Here is a 13,787-nt window from a genome sequence, read left to right as displayed (position 1 = left end):
TCTTTCTACATTTAACTATACAAATCATAACAGTTTCAAGGCTTCAAACTTGTTTCCTCTGCCTATAACCCAATTCTTCTAGAACTTCATATTGCTGATTTAAAATTATTTTCTCAGCTTAAATTTTACCTTTGCAGACCTATTTTATATTTAGAGCATTTTTAGATTCACAAAAAAATTGATGAGAAGTCGCAGAGATTTCCTACTTATCTCTTATAGCCACACACGCGTAGCTTTCCTCTCATTTGTTAACATCCACCACCAGAGTAGTATGTTACAATTAATAAGCTTGAATTGATGTATCATCATTGCCCAAAACATAAAATTTATATTAGGTTTCACTCTTGGTGGTGTACATTCTATGGTTTTTTTTTTTTTAATTTTTTATTTTTTATAAACATATATTTTTATCCCCAGGGGTACAGGTCTGTGAATCACCAGGTTTACACACTTCACAGCACTCACCAAAGCACATACCCTCCCCAATGTCCATAATCCCACACCCTTCTCCCAAACCCCCTCCCCCCCGGCAACCCTCAGTTTGTTTTGTGAGATTAAGAGTCACTTATGGTTTGTCTCCCTCCCAATCCCATCTTGTTTCATTTATTCTTCTTCTACCCACTTAAGCCTCCATGTTGTATCACCACTTCCTCATATCAGGGAGATCATATGATAGTTGTCTTTCTCTGCTTGACTTATTTCGCTAAGCATGATACGCTCTAGTTCCATCCATGTTGTTGCAAATGGCAAGATTTCATTTCTTTTGATGGCTGCATAGTATTCCATTGTGTATATATACCACATCTTCTTGATCCATTCATCTGTTGATGGACATCTAGGTTCTTTCCATAGTTTGGCTATTGTGGACATTGCTGCTATAAACATTCGGGTGCATGTGCCCCTTTGGATCACTACATTTGTATCTTTAGGGTAAATACCCAATAGTGCAATTGCTGGGTCATAGGGCAGTTCTATTTTCAACATTTTGAGGAACCTCCATGCTGTTTTCCAGAGTGGCTGCACCAGCTTGCATTCCCACCAACAGTGTAGGAGGGTTCCCCTTTCTCCGCATCCTCGCCAGCATCTGTCATTTCCTGACTTGTTGATTTTAGCCATTCTGACTGGTGTGAGGTGATATCTCATTGTGGTTTTGATTTGTATTTCCCTGATGCCGAGTGATATGGAGCACTTTTTCATGTGTCTGTTCGCCATCTGGATGTCTTCTTTGCAGAAATGTCTGTTCATGTCCTCTGCCCATTTCTTGATTGGATTATTTGTTCTTTGGGTGTTGAGTTTGCTAAGTTCTTTATAGATTCTGGACACTAGTCCTTTATCTGATATGTCGTTTGCAAATATCTTCTCCCATTTTGTCAGTTGTCTTTTGATTTTGTTAACTGTTTCCTTTGCTGTGCAAAAGCTTTTGATCTTGATGAAATCCCAGTAGTTCATTTTTTCCCTTGCTTCCCTTGCCTTTGGCGTTGTTCCTAGGAAGATGTTGCTGCGGCAGAGGTCGAAGAGGTTGCTGCCCGTGTTCTCCTCAAGGATTTTGATGGATTCCTTTCGTACATTGAGGTCCTTCATCCATTTTGAGTCTATTTTTGTGTGTGGTGTAAGGGAATGGTCCAATTTCATTTTTCTGCATGTGGCTGTCCAATTTTCCCAGCACCATTTATTGAAGAGGCTTTTTTCCATTGGACATTCTTTCCTGCTTTGTCGAAGATTAGTTGACCATAGATTTGAGGGTCTATTTCTGGGCTCTCTATTCTGTTCCATTGATCTATGTGTCTGTTTTTGTGCCAGTACCATGCTGTCTTGATGATGACAGCTTTGTAATAGAGCCTGAAGTCCGGAATTGTGATGCCACCAACGTTGGCTTTCTTTTTCAATATCCCTTTGGCTATTCGAGGTCTTTTTTAGAAATGTATAACATATATCAAACATTACAGTATCAGACAGAGTAGTTCCATTGCCCTAAAATTCCTCTGTGCTTTTTATGTTTGGCTACCACTGATCTTTTCACTGTCTCCAGAGTCATGTATCTGAAATCATAGAATAGGTAGATTTTTCAGGCAGACTTCTTTCATTTAGTTATATGCATTTAATATTCCTCTATGCCTTTTCATGTCTTGAGAGCTCATTTCTTTTAAGCACTGAATGGTATTACATTGTCTAGATGTACCACAGTTTATTTATCCATTCACCTACCAAAAGACATTTTAGTTGATTGTAAATTTTGGCAATAATGAATAAAGATGCTATAAACATTTATGTGCAGGTTTTTTCAAGGACAAATATTTTCACCTTATTTGGGAAAATACCATGGAGTGCAATGGCTGGATTATGTGATAAAAGTATGTTCAGTTTTCTGACAAGTATTTTATGCTTTAAAAAATTGGCGAGAAGATCTTATGTATTTTATCACACAAATGGTGATAATACATTAAAAGGGTGGGAGGCAACTTTTGGACATTATGGATATGTTATGGTATAGATTGTGGGGATGGTTTCACAGGTATATATGTGTATACTTATCTCCATAAAATCATCAGGTCATCTGGTTACACAGCTTTTTGAGTGTCATCTATTTATAGATATAGATATATAGATATAGTTATAACATACACATATAAAAGAAACTTCTGAACTGTCTTTTATGGTAGCTTTTATGATGACCATTTTGTATTCCCATTAGCAATGAATGAGAGTTCCTATAGCTCTATACCCTCCCCAGCATTTTGTGTTGCCACTGTTTTAGATTTTGGTCATTCTGATAGGCGTGTAGTGGTATCTTACTGTTGTTTTGATTTGCATTTCCCTGATGGCATATAATGTGGAACATTTTTTCATATTTTTATTTGCCAGCTGACTATCTTCTTTGGTGAGGTATCTGTTGGTTTATTTTTTTAATCAGGTGACTTATTTCTCTGATTATTGAGTTTTAACAGTTCTTCATATATTTTCGTAACAGTCCTTTATCAGATAACAATCCTTTATCCAGATTTTCTGGATATTTTTCTCCCAGTGTGTGTCCTGTCTTGTTCTCTAAACAGTGTCTTTCACAGAGTAGATTTTTTTTTTTAATGAAGTTTAGCTAATCATTTTTTTTCTTTCATGGATTGTGCCTTTGATTTTGTATCTAAAAACTCATCAGCAAACCCATAGTCATATAGATTTTCTCTTATATTATCTTCTAGGAATTTTATAGTTTTGTATTTTACATTTAGGTCTGTAGTACTTTTGATACTGTCTGCTCTGTCATTCATCACTTCCCTATTACCTACTAACTTCTATCTTCTAACATGCTTTATTCTTCGATGTAACATACAAAACCACCTGTGTCTGTATCTATTTATCTATCATATAAATCACGTATTGCATATTGCCTATCTCTCCCACAAGAATAAAAGCTCCACCAGGGAAAGGAAAATTATGTGACTTATTTACTGTTTGTACCTTCATAACAGAACTATACCAAGCATATAGGACACAGTCATTAACTATAGGTTAGGTAAATGAATAAATACGAGTTGGAGTACCTAATGACAAGTATGACATACTTGGGGTGAGCCTTTCCAAAATCCTCAACTGAAACATGCCAGTCTCAGTAAAGTCAAACTAAAATAATTTTTAGTGTCCTTTCAAAAAGGGGAAAGTCCCAAAGAAGGTAATTTTGATGGTTAGTGGCAATCTGGATAGCAGGCTGCAGTGTTTTCTTAATGTGATGATGTATGGAAAATTTTATGAAATATGTAGTGATTTTATGAACTAAATGTCTATACAGGCTACCAGAACTTCTTGGGGTTTTGTTTTATTTGTTTTGCTTTGTTTGTTTTTTTCATCTTTATCCCTGATCAGTCATGCTTGCATGAATGTTTTTACACAGCATGACTACTAAACATTGCAAGATTTCTAATCATGGAATGAGGATTTATTTATGTTCTTTATTAAGGTGAGAACACAAATTTCTACATTTTGTACTGTTTTGTTTTCTTTAGAAAATTTATTGTGGCTTTTCCAAATTTTTATAATTTGTAATGAGGACTTTTATAATACTCATACTAATGGATTTGAATACTTTTTAAGAACTCTGTTTTACATAGGGGAAGCAAACATCACATTATGCCCAATATAAAATAGAAACTGGTTTTTCTAAAATTGTAAGAATCTTTAGATGTTATCAATTTCTTTACTTATAATAAAACCACTATCAATAATAATTTTAACATATATAATAAATAATAATGTTAGTAACAATTTGTTTTATACTCAAAACAGTATTTCCCACCTGTGTTTCACAGAACTTAAAGTGCCAGTACTCTGTTTCATAGCTGGGAATAGTTCAAGCTTTGTCCTACACCTTTAACATGTTATTCTAATTGAAAAAAAGCAGGGATGTCCTAAATGGGTAATGGGTATTAAGGAGGGAACTTGTGATGAGCACTCGGTGTTGTATATAAGTGATGAATGACTGAATTCTACTCCTAAACCCAATATCATATTGTGTGTTGACAAACCAGAATTTTTTAAATTAATTAATTAATTTTTTATTGTGTTATGTTAGTCATCATAAAATACATCATTAGTTTTCTGGTTTTTTTCACATTAGTTTTTGATGCAGTGTTCCAAGATTCATTGTTTATGCATCACACCCAGTGATCCATGCAATACATGCCCTCCTTAATACCCACCACCAGGCTCACCCAACCCCCACTCCCCTCCCCTCCAAAACCCTCAGTTTGTTTCTCAGAGTTCATAGTCTCTCATGGTTCGTCTTCCCCTACAATTTCCCCCAATTCACTTTTCCTTTCCTTCTCCTGATGTCCTCCATGTTATTCCTTAATGTTCCACAAGTAAGTGAAATCATATGATAATTGACTTTCTCTACCTAAAAGTTTGAAGAAAAAAAAATTTACTCATGGCTGTATTATAATCCACACTATAGCAAGAAATATACATCTGGACTTTACATCTGATACATATGATCTCTTATGCCATTCATGGTCTCCTTTCAATTGCTAGTATTCATGAGATTATTTCAAAGGGTCACACATTATCATTCCACATCCTCAGTGATATCTACATTGCAGTATACATATTAGCTCCTTAAGAAATGTTGTTGTTGGTTTTTTTAAAAGATTTTGTCTATTTATTTGACAGACAAAGATCACAAGTAGGCAGAGAGGCAGGCAGAGAGGGAGAGGGGAAAGCAGGCTCCCTGCCGAGCAGAGATCATGATCTGGGATGACCTGGGATCATGACCTGAGCTGAAGGCAGAGGCTTAACCCACTGAGTCACCCAGGTGCCCCAAGAAATGTTGTTTTAAAAGCTAATTGGATCATAAGCATTTTCTCCCATTCTATAAATTGCCTTTCACTCTGTTGACTGTTTTCTTTGCTATGAAAATATCTTTTCAAGTAGCACCACTGGTCTATTTTTGCTTTTATTGTTTGCGCTTTTTGTTGTCAGATTCAAGAAAAGCATTATCTATACCGAAATCATAAATATTTTCTCATAAATTTTCCTCTAGGGTTACATTTTTAGGTCTTACATTTTAGGCTTTAATCCATTTTAAGTTGATTTTTGTGTACAGGATAAGGTAATTGCCTATTTTCATTCTTTTGCATGTGAATATTGTTTTTCTAACACCATTTGTTGAAGAGACAATTTTTTCCTAATTGTGTACTCCTGACATCCCTTTCAAAGCTCAGTTGACTATAAATGTGTGGATTTTTTCTGGGCTCTCTATTATGTTCTACTTGTCTGTATGTCTATTTCCATGCAAGCACCACATTGTTTTAATTACTATAGCTTTATAATAGATTTTAAAATTAGAATACTGATTTCTTCAGCTTTGTTCTTCTTCATTAAAATGGTTTTGTCTCCTTGGGGTCTTTTATGGTTACATTTAAGGATTAGAATTGTTTTTTCTATATTAGTAAACAATGTCACTGAAATTTTGATATGGGTTGCACTGAATCTAGAGACTTCTGGATTGGCCAGTAGAGATATTTTAGCAATATTAAGTTTTCTAATCCATGAACACAGAATGATTCCCATCTGTTTTTTAATTTCTTTCATCCATGTTTTATGGTTTTCTGTATTCATTATCTTTCACCTCCTTGGTTGTGTTTATTTTTAAGTATTTTATTTTCTTATGCTATTGTTAAATAGGATCATTTTCTTCATGTCCTTCCTTCTTCAAATAGGTTGTTATTAGAGAACACAACTTTTTTTTTTTTAACCGAAATACAGTTGACATACAATGTTATATTCGTTTCAGGTGTACAACATATTGATTCAACAATTCTCTATATCATTCAGTGCTCATCATGAACCATGCAGTTTCTGTCATCAAACATTATTATAATATTATTGACCAAATCTCCTACACTGTACTTTTTATCTCCAAGACTACTTATTTTATAACTGCAAGTTATATCTCTTAATCCTCTTTATCTATTTCACCCATCCTTCTACCCACCTCCCCTTAGGCAACCATCAGTTTATTCCCTGTACTTAAGAGTCTGTGTGATATAAGCGTTTCTAAATATCTCATATAAATTTCACGTATATGTGGAATTTTTTAAAAATGAACTATAAGAAACAAAATAAAGTAACACAACTGATTTTTGTAAGCTCATTTTATATTTCATGAATTTACGGAATTTGTTCATTAGTTCTTTTATTGAGTTTACAATAGTTTACAATAATAATATCGTGTATTTATTATTACATGTAAACTGTGGTATACATTCTCTATATAAAATTTATAATAATCTTATGTCTCTCTTTCCAGAGAGACAGTTATTAAACATCAGCAAATAACTACTTGTGCCTCACTCATATAGGGAGAGCAGGGGATTGGTCTATTTTTTGTTAGCTTCATTTTTACTCTCAGAAAACACAGTTATCTCTTTTTATTGAAAAATATCCAATTTCACAACTCTGCCTATTGGCCCTTTGTTGTTTTCTACAGTGCAAAGGAGCTTGGCTTAAGGGCTACTGCAAAGAAAAGAAGGCACTGATTACCTATTTTCTTTACAATTGAAAGTGGCCTTTAAAGATGAATATAGTTGACACTTGAACAAAACAGAGTTGAAATGTGCGGTCCACTTATGTGCGAGTTTTTATAGTACAGTTCTGTAAATATATTTTTGCTTCCTTATGTTTTTTCTAATAACATTTTTTTCTAGCTTAATTTTAAGAATAAAGCATAACAAATAGCATGGAGGACATGGGGAGATAGGAGAAGGGAGTTGGGGGAAATTGGAAGGGGAGGTGAACCATGAGAGACTATGGACTCTGAAAAACAATCTGAGGGTTTTGAAGGGGCGGGGGGCTGGGAGGTCGGGGTACCAGGTGGTGGGTATTATAGAGGACACAGATTGCATGGAGCACTGGGTGTGGTACAAAAATAATGAATACTGTTATGCTGAAAATAAAAAATAAATTTAAAAAAAAGAATAAAGTATGTAACACAAATAACATACAAAAATATGTTATAATTGGCTGTTTATGTTACTGGTAAGATTTCCAGTTAACAGCAGACTATTACTAGGTAAGTTTTGGGGAAGTCAAAGGTTACATGTAGATTTTTAACTCTGCAGGGGGGATAGCACCCTATGTTGGGTGCTGCACTTCTATGTTGTTCAAGGGTCAACTATATGTATATGCTACATTATTTGTGCTAATAATAAAGCTGACCCAAAACATATTAGTTGTGCATTTAAAATTGTTTTGCATTCTGTATGAATTTTCTTTGCTGGTAGGTTTTTCATTACTAGTTCAAACTCCTAACTCATTATTACTCCCTTGAGGTTTTTTATTTCTTCATGATACAGTCTTGGTAGGCTGTATGCTTCTAGGAATTCATCCATTCTTTAGTTTATCTGATATGTCAGTGTATAACTGTTCATACTAGTCCCTTATAATCATTTTTTTTTAATTTCTGACATTTCCCTTGTAAATGTCTCTTGTTCTATTTCTTATCTTGTTTGGTTTTTTTTTTTTTCCTAGTTTAGTAAAAGGTTGTTCAAATTTGCTTATCTTTTCAAAAAGCAAGTCAGTTTTGATTTTTTGTACTGTACTTTTGTACTATATTTCATTTATTTCTTCTAATCTTTATTATTTCTTCCTTCTGCTAGCTTTATTCTTTTTCTAATTCCTTGAGCTATAAAGTTAGATTGTTTATTTAAGATCTTTCTTCTTTTCTAATGTACATGTTTAATTCTATAACCGTTCCTCTTAGTACTGCTTTTACTCTTTCCAATATGTCCTGGTATTTTGTATTTTTATCTTGAAACATTTTCTAATTTCCCTTTGAGTTCTTCTTTGACCCACTGGCTGTTCAGTAGTGTACTGCAAAATTTCCACACATTTGTGCATAAACCCATGCATATAGAGTCAATTGATCTTTAACAAAGGTGCCAAAAATACACATGAGGAAATGACAGATTCTCCAATAAATTTTGTTTCAAAAATTGGATATCCACATTCAAAAGAATGAAATTAGACCCCTATTTTATACTATATACAAAATGAGCTCAAAATGGAGTAAAGACCTAAACATAAGACCTGAAAGTGTGAAACTCCTAAAAGAAAACATAGGGAAAAAACATCATGACATTATTCTTGACAGCAATTCCTTAGATTTTTCATCAAAACAATCAACAAGAGCAAACACAAACAAAAAACCCAAACAACAACCACAAAACAACAACAACAAAAAAACCCAGAAAACTTCAAAAACTCCTACAATTCAGAAACAAAATAGTGCAAGGACTTGAAGCATTCTTACAAAGAAAACATATAATGACAGACCTATGAAAATATGCTTGGTGTCCCTAATCATTATCCCTAATCTCCTCTTAAGTGTTATCAGAAAAACAAAGGATAGTAAGTGTAGGTGAGAATGTGGGAAAACTTGTACCTGTATACATTGTTGATTTGAATGTAAGACAGTGCTGCCGCTATGGAAAACAGTATGGAGTTTCCTCAAAAAATTAAAACTAGAACTATCAAATGATCTAATCTTCTCACTCCTGGGTGTATATATCCAAAAGAACTGATAACAGGATCTCAAAGAGAGAGCTGTACTCTCACATTCACTCCAAAATTATCTGAGTAGCCAAAATATGAGAACAACCTAAATGTCCATCAAGTGAACGGATGAAGAAAATGTGATATACAATGGAACACTATTTAACCTTAAAAAAGAAGGAAATGTTGTTACATGAACTACATGTTTGACTCTGGAGAACATCATGCTAAATGAAATAAATATGTCACAGGACAAACACTACATGATTCCATTTATATGAGACATCTAAAATAGTCAAGCTCATAGAAACAGAGAGTATAATAGTGATTTCCAGGGGTTAAAGGGAGGGAGAAATGGGGATTTGCTCTTCAACAGGTACTAAGTTTCAGTTATACAAGATGAATAAGTTAAAGAGATCTGCTGTACATCATGTATTAGTTAACAATACTGTACTGTGTACCTTAAAAGTTTTTAAGACAACAGATCTCATGTTAAGTGTTATTACCATAATGAAAAAAAGCATTAGTATCTAGGATTAGGTAGCTAACCTTGGAAGAGTTACTTACTCTACTTAAAGAATCTCTTATTTGTACCTTTTTCTTGCAAAAACACTTTTCTTGGTTTTTCAATCTTATAATACCCCTTTTAGATGTATCAAATTTTCTAAGCTTTCTAAAATTTGGATTTTCTATACTATGTAGATATTTTAACTGGTGAAATCTGAGAGATTATCTCTAAAACCCCTTAACGAATAGACTGAGGTCAAATGAGATTGAGTAATATTTCAAGCTTTTATATCAGTGATAGAATTTGGGTGAGAATGCTGGTCTTCAAATTCCCATTCTGCTATTTCTGCTTATGTCTACCAAGCAAAAATTTTGATCACTAAATTTATGTCTCTATTCACCCTTCTAACAAAGTCAGCTCTAATCCAAGTTTTCTTTGGTGGCTCAACTTAAACAGAATCAGCATTTTCAGGCTTTACTGGAGAAAGAAAAAAATTAACGTTCTAATCAAAACCAAAGAAATACACATATTTTAATTCTCAGGAAAAATATATTTGACATGTAAAATATAGCTTTTCCTCGTAGCAACGAATGTTTTCTAATTTCATCATTAATATTGGTCAAATGTCCAAGAAAATGGAAATTTTTTTTTCTTGCTTCATATAGAGCTCATTTCTAGCCCTAAATAATAAATAAATAAATAAATTCTCATGAATATACTTAGGGATAGGGTCAGTATATTTTCAAGTAGACTGTAAACAAAATGTATAAATTTAAATGAAAAGTAAAATGACTTTTCATTTTAATAAATTGATCTCTAAATTTCAAGAGAAATAAGATTTTCTTGCAACAAATTTGGATGACTGATACACTTTCTTGTTCCTTGCATTAAAAATTTCTAATTTTAAGGTAAAATATTTTACCAAAGAAGAAAATTTAAGTCTATTATTACCACATTTCTTAAGACTGAAATTATGACAAAATAAAAAGTTTAAAATAAGCTACTGAAAACTAAAGTGTTCTAACTTAGGCATCATAACTACTAAAATGTTATATTCTTTATATTTGAAAAAAATCTTGACAAAATTTAGCACTACCTAATATATACATAAAATATCATATATATATATATATATATACACACATCAGATATATCTATGTGTTAATGTGTGTGTGTGTGTGTGTGTAACCACACACATTCTTTCTTCAGTATTTTTGTGAATTTTTTCAGATTTACATCATAAAATATTCACAATGCATGGATATCCTATGACAAGGCCCTTAGTTAAAAAAATTAAAAGCACTGTTATTGGTCCATATAGATCTAGGAACTTTCTTTATATATCTATACACATAAAAATATCATATAGGATAATTTTTAGAATGCAATTGGCTTTGAATTCCTAAGTTCTAGAGTCAATAATTTCTTTTCTTTTCATTAAATTGAAATGAATTTTGTCTTACATAGACATTACTGTGAAAGAAAACATTTGCAGTAGAGACACTGTTTAGAAAGAGTGAATTAATAATCAATACTCAACATACACCATGCTCTAAATTTAGAAATAGAGGTATAGTTCTGGAATTATAAATTCTTATTCCATTAACACTGGCTATAAACTCTCCCCGGAGGCAATCATTAATTCTATTTCTATAATGCTATATCATGTAGAGAGTGCTGTGAGAAAAGAAAATGCTAAATAGCATAGAGATAACTGAAAACATAAGCATGGAAAAACTAAGAAAAGACATACAGAAAACGGAAATTTTAAAGGTCCTCTTGAAATACAACAGAACCTTGTCAATGAAGACTTTTCAAGGTTGTATTATTTAAGGTCTATGATATGTACTGAATTTTAATTTTGCTGAACTTTAATAATGTTAAATGGCAAGATGGTATATGAGAAACTATCACTTAGTTCATATGTGATCCTTGTCTGCTGGGCACTCAAATTTCATCAAAATATTCTCCATCCAATCGTTCTAGACTACACTTTAGTTTTTGCACTGAGTTGAAATATCTTTAAATTATCATCAGTTCAGATTCCTAGATTTTGAAACATTTGCTATTATTGGCACTACAAAAATTAATTTAAAATGATGAACTTATTTGCATGGAAAAATTTAATAGATTTTCCATTCTGACTGTAATTAATTTATGTAACTATGCAGAGTAGAGATGGTCATCTACCCTATAAATATCTTAGTGCATATTCTAGAGAAAGCAGAAGTAGAAGAGATATTAATAAATCAAATTTTATTACTAGACAATTGTCAGAATTTATGCTCCACTAATGAAAGGAGATTGACTCATAGTTTTAGCCATTCTTCAATTGCGTATATAATTACATTTCCTAAAAAAAGTAAACGCATGAGTTTCCTCTATCCACCCAAGTATTCATCAAACTTTATTTGTGCTTTTTGGTAGGACATATGTCACATGGAAAAAAAACCCAGAAATTATTTAGACTCTTAATTGTTATTCTGTATTTTAATATTTATACCTCTCATATTACTATACCATTCAATAAGTACTAAATTATCAAAAGACTGTATTTAGTAATAAAATAACCAATTTTTTTCTCTATATATTCAATTCGAACTTAATATGAATCATTAAAAAGTGTTATGTACAAAACAACATTTCACATTCTGGAGGTGAGAATGAATGTTATAATCTAGTTATTTGAAAAGCCCACTTATTTGCTTTATTAATTAAGTAGTAGTAAAAATTTAGGAAATCTGTTTTTAATATGTATGGTCCTAATTCCATATCAGAAACATAAATAATAATAACAATAAAGTTTGAAAATTTAAAGAAAACTGTTATATTTAAAATATAAAACATTACTTGTACCTTATTCAATTTTATTTCTAGGAGGTATCAAATGCTATTAATGAAAAAAGCAAATAGCAATCACTGAAAAGAGAAAAGTTAGAAGTCATCTACTAAGTGAGAAGTCATAGACCACATTACTGTACAACCAGGAAAATCCTGTAAAAGCACTGGAAAATTTAAAAAAAAATTTCAATATTGTATTTCAAATTACTAATCATATGCTTAATCTACAAAATCTTCCTAAATTGAAATAACATCAATAGCAAAATCAACTATCCATTTATTGTCTACTATTTGCCAAACACTTTTCTTTCATTGTCATTTAATCATCATAACAACCTATAATAACTAAAGTAGAGAGAGGTTAAGTAACAGGAATAAACTTCCACAGCTAATAGAAAAACCAAGATTCTGATCTGAATTTAAATCTCACTGGAAACAAGGATTTAGATCAGGATTTTGTGACATAATTGTTCTGAGATTTGGGGGGATTTCCTTTTAACACCTCAGCCTCGGTTTCTTCATAGCATCATTTCTATACCAGCAAAATGTATAGTTTTGTTAAAATTACTTCATATGTGTAGAGGTCCCACCATATAGTTTCTTAAGATGGGCAATTGTTCAATGCATAACTGCTTGGCTCCATTAGTCTCAAAGGAACCTGTCAGGCTACTACTTTTCCTACTCCCTGTATCTTTTAGTGTGTCTTTTCATAAATATTGCACTGTAATTAATAAGTTACATGAAGCGTATTTGCAGGAATAAGCTATAGAGAACAAAGATACAGAAACTGAAAATATGCATTTGAATCCTAGCTCATCCATTATGTAATCATGAAAGAGGGACAAGAAAAAGAATATAAAACACTGAAACCAAAGCAGATGGAAAAATACCATATCACATCCAAATAGTGCTGATTCTAAAAAGCAAGAGAAAAAATGAATTATGACTGGAGAAAAGGTAAAGTTAAAGATTCATCTATCTATCTACAATATTACTGAGGAATCAGCTCTAACAGTTTGTTTTCAACAATATCTCATGTTTTCTTCTTATCTTTATATGTCATCAAGAAGTACTTCTGTAAATCCTATTTTTTTTACATTTCAATTAATTAGTTTACGTTGTCTTAAATTCTACTAAGAATTGAATAGAATAAGGGAAAACTGATATATCTAGTGTCATATGAATCATATAATAGTATATATATAAAGACAACTAGAAAATTGTTCCATGTATGACTTTTGATAGTACTGAATGTTGGCAACAGGCTAAATTGTTTCTGCATTGTTTTACTTTAACATTGATACATCTTTTAAAGATTTATTTATTTTAGAGAGAGAATGTGCCCACGTATGCAAACAACAGGAAGGGCAGAGAATGAGGGAGAGAGAATCCCAAGCAG

At 32.3% G+C, this 13,787-nt stretch overlaps 1 protein-coding gene across 1 annotated transcript in view; it reads left to right on the top strand.

The window, feature by feature from the left end:
- The window catches only part of CYLC2 (cylicin 2), a 33,470-nt gene extending 20,181 nt beyond the window's left edge, over positions 1 to 13,289 (top strand). Inside the window, exon 5 of the mRNA XM_059143029.1 lies at positions 13,201 to 13,289. The gene's annotated coding sequence lies outside the window, so the exon portion shown is untranslated. The remainder of the gene's footprint in view (positions 1 to 13,200) is intronic.
- The last annotated feature ends 498 nt before the right edge of the window (positions 13,290 to 13,787 follow it).

The sequence above is a fragment of the Mustela lutreola genome, chromosome 12 (genome assembly GCF_030435805.1).
Source record: "Mustela lutreola isolate mMusLut2 chromosome 12, mMusLut2.pri, whole genome shotgun sequence".
NCBI lineage: Eukaryota > Metazoa > Chordata > Mammalia > Carnivora > Mustelidae > Mustela > Mustela lutreola.
The sequence above is the reverse complement of the archived record's forward strand: the minus strand, read 5'-3'. Positions and strand labels throughout refer to the sequence as shown.